At 43.4% G+C, this 12,237-nt stretch overlaps 1 protein-coding gene and 1 long non-coding RNA gene across 10 annotated transcripts in view; one reads left to right on the top strand and one right to left on the bottom strand.

The window, feature by feature from the left end:
• LOC140185846 (uncharacterized) overlaps positions 1-1,508 on the bottom strand; it is a 166,635-nt gene extending 165,127 nt beyond the window's left edge. For both annotated transcript variants that reach the window (XR_011882741.1, XR_011882740.1), the window contains exon 1: positions 1,476-1,508. This is a non-coding gene — a long non-coding RNA (uncharacterized lncRNA). The remainder of the gene's footprint in view (positions 1-1,475) is intronic.
• A 37-nt stretch (positions 1,509-1,545) lies between these two features.
• Positions 1,546-12,237, top strand: part of fam204a (family with sequence similarity 204 member A) — an 81,286-nt gene continuing 70,594 nt past the window's right edge. The window contains exons 1-3 of one of the 8 annotated variants that reach the window (XM_072239627.1): positions 1,556-1,642; positions 8,470-8,597; positions 10,920-11,002. The gene's annotated coding sequence lies outside the window, so the exon portion shown is untranslated. Of the gene's footprint in view, positions 1,679-6,408; positions 6,483-8,469; positions 8,598-10,919; positions 11,003-12,237 lie in introns of all 8 variants that reach the window. The other 7 variants (XM_072239626.1, XM_072239625.1, XM_072239631.1 and 4 more) reach the window with 7 other exon arrangements.

The following is a 12,237-nucleotide window of genomic DNA, read 5'->3' as shown; positions in this document are numbered from 1 at the left end:
GGTCTCCTTATTTAAGAAAGGATGTGCTGACGTTGGAGAGGGTACAGAGAAGATTCACTAGAATGATTCTGGGAATGAGAGCGTTAACATATGAGGAACGTTTATCCGCTCTTGGACTGTATTCCTTGGAGTTTAGAAGAATGAGGGGAGACCTCATAGAAACATTTCGAATGTTAAAAGGCATGGACAGAGTGGATGTGGCAAAGTTGTTTCCCATGATGGGGGAGTCTAGTACGTGAGGGTATGACTTAAGGATTGAAGGGCGCCCTTTCAGAACAGAGATGTGAAGAAATTTTTTTAGTTAGAGGGTGGTGAATCTATGGAATTTGTTGCCACGGGCAGCAGTGGAGGCCAAGTCATTGGGTGTATTTAAGGCAGAGATTGATAGGTATCTGAGTAGCCAGGGCATCAAAGGTTATGGTGAGAAGGCGGGGCAGTGGGACTAAATAGGATAAAATGGATCAGCTCATGATAAAATGGTGGAGCAGACTCGATGGGCCAAATGGCCTACTTCTGCTCCTTTGTCTTATGGTATGCAGCCTTACCATTAACCAAGGGGTCCATGGACCCTTGGTTGGGAACCTTTATTGTAGACAGATGAGATTAAGAGGATTTATTCTTTGTGTGGTTTGCTCAACATTTGCTGCAAACTCCATGTAGCGGCTGTGTCTTTCCGGATTTAGACAGCTTCTGTGATGTGCTGCCAAAGCATAGTTGTTGATGAAAATTGAAGTTTTCCATCAGAATACATTCCGTGCACTTGCTACTTTCAACAGCAAAAATAGCTGCTTCATTTTTAAAAAAATTGCTTGCATTCATACAATCACTTTACAGGACCAACACATCTCATCATCAACATTTACAACCAAAATTTGATTCTGAATCACTGAGGTTAAAGATAACCAAAGACGTTGTCAAAAGTTTGAAAGAATATTTCAAAGAAAAAAAGATGAAGAGTTTGGGAGGGAATTTCAGGCTTTGGGAGGGAATTTCAGGTTTTGGGATCTAGTCAGTTAAATGCCATTGATGGAATAATTAATATAGATAAGCACAAGGGCAAAAATCGTGAACGAGGAGTTTCCTTTTACAAAAATCCCAGAAAGGTTTCACACTCAAAATTACTGACGTTATTTTAAGTCTTACCCCCACAAGACCCCATAATTAGTAGCCTCAACCCCACGCATACCTCGCCTTGACCCCCCCCCCGATGTACTCCGCCTTCCACACAATCTCCTCCCCAGAAGTGGGGGGGGGGGGGAAGGAGAGACTGACCTCCAGTTTCCAAAAGGTCACTACCCACCGACTTCATCCCGCAAAAAATCTACATACGGCCATAGGACATTGAACGGTAAACTGCGACATTAAGTTAAATGGCTGCTGAGATTTACAGAGTAAAACAGCAGCGAAACGAACACATGACATTAAACCTGGTTTTGATCCTGACATGTATCCACAAAGTTGATTTTGCACAGTACCTGGGTGCCGCTCCATACTCTGTCCGGTGGAACCGCACGTTTGCTACTCTGTAACCTTTCCGGCGGAACTCCTCACTCAGCTACCGCGTTCCGGCTGCAGCTCAGCGGCTGCAGGCGCCATTTTAATTTTCGGGAGGGAGTCCTGACCGCGGTACCGCGGTGGTGAGGTAACATCAAATCCATCAGCAGTATCTGGGATGAAGGTGGCCAGTATTAATGATTTATCGTGTACATAGATTGCAAGTTCACGCGGATTACGAAAAGTGAAAGTAACGCAATCTATAGTAACATACGTACAATGCTGGAGGAATTCAGCATCAAACAGCATCTGTGGAGGAGAATACAGGCCCCGTAAAGTCGATTGTTTATTCCCCGAATCGACTTTCTGTTCCTTCCAGCATTTTATGTGTGTTGCTTAAGATTCCAGCATTTGCAGAATGTCTTGTATTGGTAATACAGAGTGGTGTCACCAGGGAATGAACAACTTCTGACCCTCACACGGCCATTGGGAATTACCCTGTACCTTGTCCTTCACTAGGAACCTTTCTGTGCTTTGCCCTCCACTCATTCATAGGCCACTCCCATGTACTTTACCCTCCATTCCTCTACTAAAACTACGCTGCTCATGCCCTCTCCATTCCTTCAATGGGAGCTAACCTGTACTCTTGTCCTCCATTCGTCTATTGGGAACTGTCCACTTTTCTGCTCTCCATTGGCCATTCAGAATTGTACCATGTTCTCTCTATTCATCCGCTGGGGACTGCTACCCTGGGCCTTGCCCTTTACTTTCCTATTTGAACAACCCCATGTCCTGCCCTTCATTGGCAACTTTGTTGTACTCTCTCCATTACTCTATTGAGAGTTGTGTTCCATATCCCATATCAAACTGTGTTGCTTCTTTCAGAGAATGATGTTCCTGAATCCACAGTTCCTCTGTTCATTAACGTTATGTAGTGTTAATGGTGGTAAAGGCAAGCACATGAGAGGCTTTTTTTGGATAGGCACATAGATGTAAGGAATATGGACATGGCGTGGGCAGGAGGGATTACTGTTTGTGTGTTTATGATTTGCTTTTAGCTGGCTGGGCACAACATTGTGGGTCGAATGGCTTGTTCCTGTTCTGTACTCTTCTGTAGTCTGTGTACCCCTGTGACTATTCCCCTCAACAACACTTTGGATACTGTTGGGGGAGGAGGCAATGACCTAGCAGAGGAAAGCCACCGCAGTGAGGTGTTGCACTGAATCTGGCTCTTTGGTTCAGAAGGGAAGGTGGAGAGAAGAGCTGAACTATAGCTGAAGGGATTCGTTGGTTAAGGGTTCAGAAAGTAAGTTCTGTGGATGAGAATGAGATTCCTAACTGGAATGTTGCCTCCCGGTGCCAGGGTCAGGGACATCTGGGATAGAAATGTAGAAAACCTACAGCACAATACAGGCCCTTCGGCCCACAATGCTGTGCCAAACATGTACTTACTTTAGAAATTACTTAGGGTTACCCATAGCCCTCTATTTTTCTAAGCTCCATGTACCTATCCTGGAGTCTCTTAAAAGACCCTATCGTATCCGCCTCCACCACCGTCGCTGGCAGTTCATTCCATGCACTCACCACTCTCTGCGTAAAAAACCTAACCCTGACATCTCCTCTGTACCTACTTACAAGCACTTTAAAAATGTGCCCTCTCGTGTTAGCCATTTCAGCTCTGGGAAAAAGCCTCTGACTGTCCACACAATGCCTCTCATCTCGTTATACACCTCTATCAGGTCACTTCTCATCCTCCGCCGCTCCAAGGAGAAAAGGCCAAGTTCACTCACCTATTCTCGTAAGGCATGCTCCCCAATCCAGGTAACATCCTTGTAAATCTTCTCTGCACCCTTTCTATAGTTTCCACATCTTTCCTATGGTGAGACGACCAGAACTGAGCACAGTACTCCAAGTGGAGTCTGACCAGGGTCCTATATAGCTGCAACATTACCTCTCTGGTCTTAAGCTCAATCCCACTGTTGGTGAAAACCAATGCACCGTATGCCTTCTTAATCACACAATCAATCTGCACAGCAGCTTTGTGTGTCCTATGGACTTGGATTCCAAGATCCTGGTGATCCTCCACACTGCCAAGAGTCTTACCATTAATACTATATTCTGCCATCATATTTGACTTACCAAAATGAACCACCTCACACTTATCTGGGTTGAACTCCATCTGCCACTTCTCAGCCCAGTTTTACATCCTATCGATGTCCCACTGTAACCTCTGACAGCCCTCCACACTGTCCACAACACCCCCAACCTTTGTGTCATCAGCAAATTTACTAACCCATCCCTCCATTTCCTCATCCAGGTCATTTATAAAAATCACGAAGAGAAGGGGTCCCAGACCAGATCCCTGAGGCACACCACTGGTCACCTACCTCCATGCAGAATATGACCCATCTACAACCACTCTTTACCTTCTGGGCAAGCCAATTCTGAATCCTCAAAGCAAGATCTCCTTGAATCCCATGCCTCCTTACTCAATAAGCCTTGCATGGGGTACCGTATCAAATGCCTTGCTGAAATCCATATACACTACATCGACTGCTCTACCTTCATGGTCATAGTCATACTTTATTGACCCTGAGGGAAATCGGGATGTCAACATGTTTAGTCGCATCGGCAAAAAATTCAATCAGGCTCGTAAGGCACGACCTGCCTATGACAAAGCCATGCTGACTATTCCTAATCATATTATGCCTCTCCAAACATTCATAAATCCTGCTCTCAGGATCTTTTCCATCAACTTACCAACTACTGAAGTAAGACTCAGTGATCTGTAATTTCCGAGGCTATCTCTACTCCCTTTCTTGAATAAGGGAACACCATCCACAACCCTCCAATCCTCCCGAACTTCTCCCCTCCCCATTGATGATGCAAAGATCATTGCCAGCAATTTCCTCCCTCACCTCCCACAGTGGCCTGGGGTACATCTCGTACGGTCCTGGAGACTTATCCAACTTGATGCTTTCGAAAAGCTCCAGCACATCCTCTTTCTTAATGTCTATATGCTCAAGCTTTTCAACCCTACAATCGCCAAGGTCCTTTTCTGTAGTGAATACTGAAGCATCAAGTCCTCAGCATTCTTAAGTGGGAAGGTGAGCAGCCAGAGGTCATGGTCCACGTCGTACCTGGGTAGGAGTGGTGTCAAAGTCCTTCAAAGTGAGATCAGGGGTGTAGGTGTTAAGTTAAAAAGTAGGACCTCTGGGTTGTATTCTCAGGATTGCCACCCAGGCCACATATGAGTGAGGTCAGAAATAAGAAGATCATTCAGTTTAACACATGGCTAAGGAGTTGGTTCAGGAGGGAAGGCTTCAGATTTTTGGATCATTGGGCTCTCTTATAGGGAAGATGGGACCTGTATAGAAGAAATGATTTGCAGCTAAACTGGAGAGGGACTAATTTCCTCGTGGGAAGGTTTGCGAGTTCTGTGAGGGGATGTTAAACTAGAGTTGCAGGGGGATGGGAACCAGAGTCCCAGAACAGGTAGTGGAGTGCTTGTGAAAAAGTTGTTATTAAGCCTGCATATTACGTCAGGAATCAACGATAATCCCAGTGCCGAAGAAGAGCAAGGTGGCATGCCTGAATGACTATTGACCTGTGGCTCTGACATCAATTGCTATGAAGTGCTTCAAGAGATTGGTTGTGGCACACCTCAACCACAGCCTACCGGTCAACCTCGATGCTTTGCAATTCGCCTACCGGAACAACAGGTCAACGGCAAATGCCATCTCTCTGGACCTACATTCCTCCTTAGAACACCTGGAGAATAAAGACGCATATGTAAGGCTCCTTTTCATTGACTACAACTCTGCCTTTAATACCATCATTCCAAATAAACTGATTCCTAAGCTCCGGAACTTGGGCCTTAGCACCCAGATCCGCAGCTGGATCTTCAACTTCCTCACAGGCAGGACCCAGGCTGTAAAAATAGGGGACAAGCTCTCCTCTACAATCACTCTGAGCACCGGTGCCCCACAAGGCTGTGTATTCAGCCCCCTGCTGTACTCACTATACACCCATGATTGTGTAGCCAAGTTTCCATCAAACTCAATATATAAGTTTGCTGATGACACAATTGTAGGCCATATCTCGGGTAATGATGATTTTGAATACAGAGAGGAAATTAAGAACCTGGTGGCCACGGTGCGAAGACAATAACCTATCCCTCAATGTCAGGAAGACGAAGGAATTGGTTGTTGACTTCTGAAGAAGTAGTGGACCGCACATTTTACATCGGTGCTGCGCAAGTGGAACAGGTCAAAAGCTGTAAGTTCCTCGGGGTCACTATCACAAATGACCTGACTTGGTCCAATCAAGCAGAGTTCACTGCCAAGAAGGCCCACCAGTACCTTTACTTCCTGAGAAAACTAAAGAAATTTGGCCTGTCCCCTAAAACCCTCACTAATTGTTATAGATGCACCACAGGAAACATTCTTCTAGGGTGCATCACAACCTGGTATGAAAGTTGTCCTGTCCAAGACCGAAAGAAGCTGCAGAAGATCGTGAAGACGGCGAAGCACATTACAGAAACCAATCTTCCGTCCGTGGACTCACTTTACACCGCACGCTGTTGGAGGAGTGCTGTCAGGATAATCAAGGACACGACCCACTCAGCCAACACAGTTTTCATCCCTCTTCCCTCCAGGAGAAGGTTCAGGAGCTTGAAGACTCGTACGGCCAGATTTGGGGACAGCTTCTTTCCAACTGCGATAAGACTGCTGAATGGATCCTGACCCTGATCTGGGCCGTACCCTCCAAATATCCGGACCTGCCTCTTAGTTTTTTTGCACTACCTTACTTCCCATTTTTCTATTTTCTGTTTATGATTTATAATTTAAATTTTTAATATTTACTAATTTTAACTACTTTTAACATTTTTACTATTTAATATTTGTAATCCAGGGAGTGTGAAGCACAGAATCAAATATCGCTGTGATGATTGTACGTTCTAGTACCAATTGTTTGGCGACAATAAGGTATGAGGTATTAAGTATAAAGTATTAAGTATATCAAAAGGTTGAGCATGTTGAGACTAATGTTCTGAGCTGCATACATTTCAATGCAAATATTGTAAGAAAGGTGGATGAGCGTGGGGCATGGATCAGTCGATGAAATTATGTCATTGTAGCCATCGGTAAGACTTGTTTGTAGGAGGGGCTGGACTGGCAGCTCTATATTCTAGGGTTCCATTATTTTCGATGTGATAGAGTGAGAGGGATTAAAGGGGAAATGGTGCCATTACTGGTCATGGAATATGTCACGGTAGTATTCAAACAGGGCAGACTGGAGGAATCGTCTAGTGAGGTATTATGGGTGGAAATGAGTAATAAAGGTATGACCTCACTATTGGGATGACATTATAGTCCATCCAATAGTCCACGGGATTTAGAGGATCAAAGTTGAGAGAGATCACAGACTGTTCCAAGAAACATTAGGTTGTGATAGTCGGTGATATTAACTTCCAATATATTGACTCCATCCTGGATGGTATAGAGATTATCAAATATGTTCAGGAAATTCTTTATCGATACGTAGAGGTCCCAACTAGAGAGAGTGCGATCTAAGACTTCCTATTAGAGAATGAGGCAGGGCAGGAGGCAAGTTTGTGTAGGGAAACAGTTTACATCTAGTGATCATAATGCAATTAGTTTCAAGGAAATTATGGAAAAGGATGGGTCTGGTCTGCAGGCTGAGATTTAAATTGAAGAAAGGCCAATTTTGATGGTATCAGAAATGAACTAGCAAATGTGGATTGGGACAGACTATTTTCCGGCAAAGGTATACTTGCTAAGTGAGAGGCATTCAAAAATGAAATTTTGAGAGTACCGAGTTTGTTTGCTTCTGTCAGGAGAAAAGGTAACAATAACAGGATTGGAGATAGTCCTGATGAAGGGTGTCAGCCTGAAACGTCGACTCTCCTCCTTTCCATCGGCTTGACAAGAAACTCAGAGACCCCAGCCTTCACCCTGCCTTGTGTAGCTGGATTCTGGACTTCCTGTCAGGTTGCCAGCAAGTGGTAAGAGTGGGCTCCCTCACCTCTGCCCCTCTGATTCTCAACACAGGTGCCCCTCAGGGATGTGTACTAAGCCTCCTTCTTTACTTTCTGTGTCGCCACCCACAGCTCCAATCTGCTAGTTAAATTTGCTGACGACACTACACTGATTGGCCTAATCTCAAATAATAATGAGGCAACCTACAGAGAAGAAGTCATCACCCTGATTCAGTGGTGTCAAGAAAACAACCTCTCCCTCAATGTCGCAAAAACAAAAGAGCTGGTTGTGGACTACAGGAGGAATGGAGACAGGCTAGCCCCTATTGACATCAATGGATCTGAGGTTGAGAGGTTGAACAGCCTTAAGTTCCTCGGCATAAACATCAAGAATCTCACGTGGTCTGTACATAGCGGCTGTGTGGTGAAAAAGGCACAACAGCACCTCTTTCACCTCAGACAGTTGAAGAACCTTGGTGTAGGCCCTCAAATCCTAAGAACTCTCTATAGGGGCACAATTGAAAGCCTCCTGACTGGCTGCATCACTGCCTGGTATGGGAACTGTACTTCCCTCAGTCACAGGACTCTGCAGAGAGTGGTGCAGACAGTCCAGCGCATCTGTAGATGTGAACTTCCCATCATTCAGGACATTTACAAAGCCAAGTGTGTAAAAGGGCCGGAAGGATCATTGGAGACCTGCGTCAACCCAACCACAAACTGTTCTAGCTGCTACCATCCGGGAAATAGTACCACAGCATAAAAGCCAGGACCAACAAGCTCCGGGACAGCTTCTTCCACCAGGCCATCAGACTGATTAATTCATGCTGATGCAATTGTATTTCTATGTTATATTGACTATCCTTTTGTACATAATATTTATTATAAATTGCACATTTAAACAGAGATGTAACGTAAAGGTTTTTACTCATGTATATGAAGGATGTAAGTAATAAATTCCATTCATTTCAATTCAGATGCTGCCTGGCCTGCTGAGTCCTTCCAATATCTTGTTTGTGTTGCTAGGATTGGGGAACCTTGGTTTTTGAGAGATATTGAGGTCCTGGTTAAGAAAAAAAAGGAAGTGCGCAGCAGTTATAGACAGGTAAGAACAAATGCAGTTCTTAAGGAGAATAAGACATGCAATAGCACACTTAAGAAGGAAATCAGAAGGGCTAATCAAAAGTATGAGGTTGTTCCAGCAGATAATGTGAAGGAACTTCTCCAGATACATTAGGAACAAAGGGATAGCAAGGGACAAAACTGGTCCTCTGGAAAATCAGTGTGATCATCTACGTATGGAGCCATAAGAGATGGGGCAGATGGGGATAGTCAGCATGGCTTCGTGCGTAGTAGGTCGTGTCTAATCAATCCTCTTAGAGCTACCAGGGAAGTTGATATAGGCAAGGCTGTGGATATTATCTAGATGGAGTTTAGTAATGCATTTGATAAGGTCCCACACGAGAGGTTAGACAAGAAGGTTCAGTCGCTCGGCATTCAAGATGAGGTAGTAAATAAAACTGAAAAAGTGCAGAGAAAATTTACAAGGATGTTACAGGGTAGAACCTGAGTTAGAGGAAAGATTGAGTAGGTTAGGACTTTATTCCCTGGAATGTAGAAGATTGAGAGGAGATTTGATAGAAGTATACAAAATTATGAGGGTTATAGGTAGGATAAATGCAAGCAGGCTTTTTCCACTGAGGTTAGGTGAAACTGCAACTAGAGGTCATAGGCTAAGGGTGAAAGGTCAAATGTTAAAGGGGAACATGGGGGGAAACTTCTTCTCTCGGAGGGTTGTAAGAATTTGGAATGAGCTGCCAGCCCAACTAGTGGATGCTGGTTGGATTTCAGCATTTAAGAGAATTCAGATAGATAGATAGATGGGAGGGTATAGAGGGCTATGGTCTGGGTTCAGGTGAATGGAACTAGGCAGGTTAATGGTTCGGCACTGACTAGATGTGCCAAAAGAACTGTTTCTGTGCTGTAGTACTCAGTGACTTTATGACTTTACTGTGCAATACATAAAAAACTATGTTACAATAAGAAATATAAAGGATAATTGTATTCTCTGTGTAAATCTGATGATTACTGTACGAAGGCTGAGTAACCTTGTGCTACTAACATAATTTATGTTCTTCAACATCTTTATTTGAAATAATTCCCATAAACATTTTCTAATAAATGTCAAGAACAAAATGCACAAGATTGTACAAGCTAACATAAAATAAAATATCCATCTATAATAAGAAATGACAATTTAAAATGGGAATCAGAACTTAAATAACAGACCGTTTAATTCAAGAGAAGGTAGGAAAAAGTAGCAGATTTTTGGTCCACTCTTAGCATTCACTGCATTTGGACATGGCACACAGTGTTTGACAGCATGCCCTTTCTAACTCTGCTCACGGTTAGCAATTGAGTTTTCGCTTGGTGTGAATAATTATGGAAAACAACTGTGGAGTTGTGGAGTTCAGCTGGCACCTTTAACTGAAAGCAAAGCTCAAGCGGTTGTCATCATCTGAAGACTAAAGATAAGATCATTTTCATTATGATATCGCCGAGGCATTCATTACTTTTTACATGGCTTTTTTTTTACATTTAAAAGCTACAGACCCTTTCATTTAGATTGCTAGGTTTATACTTGCATATCATTTATAATTTTTGTGAAGTGCATATATTGGCAGAAAAATGGATGCAAAAAGGAAAGTGGCCCAATAACAGCAATTAATGGTCAATGTATTATTCAAATTGGGAAAAGAAATGTGCTTTTGCATATTCTTAGAGAATTTTTAGGAAGCTGCATTGAACACCACAGCAAACAAGAGAAAATCTGCAGATGCTGGAAGTCCAAGCAACACACACAAAATGCTGGAGGAACTCCGCAAGCCAGGCAGCATCTATGGAAAAAAGTACAGTCGACATTTCAGGCTGAGACCCTTTGGCAGGACTCAGTCGACATTTCAGGCCGAAATCATTAGGCAAGGTCTCTGCCCAAAATGTCGACTGTACCTTTTTCCATTGATGCTGCCTGGCCTGCTGAGTCCCTCCAGCATTTTGTGTGTGTTGTTTGAACACCAGAGAGTGATTTTGCAATTACTGTTGGACTGATTCTAATAAGTTGTGCCCATTACTGCTGCTTTGTATATAGAATTTCATAGGCAGTTGTGCCAACATATTCATTCTGCTTAGTTTAAAATTAGTAAGGAATAGGAAAGAAATTTACTCCCTTGGGAGTATATTGAACAGCATTAAACTATTCAACAGTCTCACTAAAAATAAAAAGAAAAGAAATTCAAGGAAATCATTCAAGATTACTTTCCAGTTCAACGAGCCACTCCTGGTATGATTTTGACAAATGAAGAATATTAGGGAAGACAAACAACCATATTTGGATGTATTAATGAAAAAGGATCTATTGTGATTTTAGGTAGTAGCGTGGAGATATGTCTCTACCAATGGATGTGTAGAGAGGTGGAGGAGGTGCTAGCCTGCAGGTCACCATTGGGCAAGGTGAGCACCTACTTAGCTTCCAATCAAGATCATGTGAAGCCATGGGAGCAGGTGGTGGGTGGCCACATGAACAGCTGGTACATATCACAAGTCCTGGTTATGCGACCACTGATGCCAGGCAGACAATCTCTGAAAAGTATTGATAATGGCTGTGGTTACCTGTCTTGTAAGGACATTGTCCAGAAGAAGGCAATAGGAAACCTCTTCTATAGAAAAATTTGCGAAGACAATCATGGTGGTTAACATGATGACTCTGTGGTTAAGAAGGCGTACAGTGTATTGGCCTTCATCAATCGTGGAATTGAATTTAGGAGCCAAGAGGTAATGTTGCAGCTATATAGGACCCTGATCAGACCCCACTTGGAGTACTGTGCTCAGTTCTGGTCGCCTCACTACAGGAAGGATGTAGATGTGAAAGGGTGCAGAGGAGATTTACAAGGATGTTGCCTGGATTGGGGAGCATGCCTTATGAGAATAGGTTGAGTGAACTCGGCCTTTTCTCCTTGGAGCTTTGGAGGATGAGAGGTGACCTGATAGAGGTGTATAAGATGATGAGAGGCATTGATCGTGTGGATAGTCAGGGGCTTTTTCCCAGGGCTGAAATGGTTGCCACAAGAGGACACAGGTTTAAGGTGCTGGGGAGTAGGTACAGAGGAGATGTCAGGGGTAAGTTTTTTACTCAGAGAGTGCTGAGTGCGTGGAATGGGCTGCTGGCAACAGTGGTGGAGGCGGATACGATAGGTTCTCTTAAGAGATTTTTCGATAGGTGCATGGAGCTTTGTAAAATAGAGGGCTATAGGTAAGCCTAGTAATTTCTAAGATAGGGACATGTTCAGCACAACTTTGTGGGCCGAAGGGCCTGTATTGTGCTGTAGGTTTTCGATGTTTCTATGGTTGTGGGACAGTGATCACCTTCATCATATGACACGGTACATATGATGATGATTGTGATTATAGCCACTTAACTGTGAATGAAATACAGGTGATTTAAATCATAAAGTGGAAGTGGTCCTGGAAAGAAAGTAGAACACTGCACATGTTAGAAATCTGAAATTGAGACATTTGCTATAAATCTGAATGGGTCCCATTGTATCTGTGAAGAAAGAAATAGTGCCAATTTTCAGGACTTCATCAGAATTGGAAAATATGGAATTTGAGCAAGTGCAGCAGATGGGAAAATTGGAGAAGGTCAAATACAACAAGTAATAACATTTGTAATAGGTTGGAGGACAGAG

The sequence above is a fragment of the Mobula birostris genome, chromosome 21 (genome assembly GCF_030028105.1).
Source record: "Mobula birostris isolate sMobBir1 chromosome 21, sMobBir1.hap1, whole genome shotgun sequence".
Classification (NCBI taxonomy): Eukaryota; Metazoa; Chordata; class Chondrichthyes; order Myliobatiformes; family Myliobatidae; genus Mobula; species Mobula birostris.
Note: the sequence above shows the minus strand (reverse complement) of the source record. Positions and strands in the feature narration are given on the sequence as shown.